At 41.8% G+C, this 1003-nt stretch overlaps 1 long non-coding RNA gene across 1 annotated transcript in view; it reads left to right on the forward strand.

Moving 5' to 3' along the window:
- Nucleotides 1-1003, forward strand: part of LOC123521742 — a 92016-nt gene that overhangs the window by 48349 nt on the left and 42664 nt on the right. Inside the window, exon 2 of the long non-coding RNA XR_006680099.1 lies at nt 266-365. This is a non-coding gene — a long non-coding RNA (uncharacterized LOC123521742). The remainder of the gene's footprint in view (nt 1-265; nt 366-1003) is intronic.

The following is a 1003-nucleotide window of genomic DNA, read 5'->3' on the forward strand; positions in this document are numbered from 1 at the left end:
CAGGTGGTTTAAGGGCTTGGGTCCTCGCCTGAAGGTCAATGGTCTGAAACTCCCTGGGCTTCCCCTGGCGAGAGATGTGGCATTCCGCTTCCATGAAAGACATTACAGGACTGGAGAATCTATGGAAGAGTTCCTTTGTCATATGGGGTCAGGATGTGTTAGAATGAACTCATCCACAATGTTTCTGTTTTTGTTGTACTGGTGGTGGTTTCTGACAGAGAAATTTAAGCTTAATTGAAAGAAAACTCCTTTGATATTTTTTTAGGTCATCTTTCTAGTGCCTGAAAAGATATCTGCAAAATGTTAACATTGATGGACAAAGATGTGAACAAGACCGGATAAGGGATTCTCCCAGTGCAGAACAGGTAACTTCCAGAGAGAACAGAACGGTTTTCACTGTCCTCTGTTGACTCAGACTTTAGGCATGTATGCTTACACTTGTGTCTAACATATTCTAAGTGTGCGTAGCAATAATCTTCATTCATTCCGTCCAACGGTGTAAAAAATAGAAGTGTACACACAATATTAATTCACTCAGTTCATAAATTCGTCGTACTTTTGATGAACCACAACGTTTTTACTCCCTTGCATTTGTCACCTCACATCGAACGTGAAGAGGCAAAGTGCAAAACTACCAGATGGTGACACACCGTGAATCTTTCCAGGTTTTCGTTTCCCCGAAACTCCACTAGACAGGAGTTGTGCATTATGCCGTTCCTGAGAGTTTGAAAAGACCTAAAAATAGTGTCCAAACAGTGGGTGTAAGTTCAACTGAGGCAGAGAGTTTTCCAAAGATGGACAGGATATGTCAAGAGAAGAGAAGTCCTTGAACTGTTTCTAATCTGTCAAACACAACGACTATTGTCTGATTGGCCTACCTCTAAAAGAGTAGGATCCTACCACTGTGAAAAATGCTTAAGGATCAATGACACAGCTGATGATGCCCAAAGGATATTGCAAAGGAGGAGGCCAATCAAGAAACAGTAGGGAAATAGGGTTCCAA

The sequence above is a fragment of the Echinops telfairi genome, unplaced genomic scaffold, assembly GCF_000313985.2.
Source record: "Echinops telfairi isolate 266 unplaced genomic scaffold, ASM31398v2 ScPeMD7_53;HRSCAF=182, whole genome shotgun sequence".
Classification (NCBI taxonomy): Eukaryota; Metazoa; Chordata; class Mammalia; order Afrosoricida; family Tenrecidae; genus Echinops; species Echinops telfairi.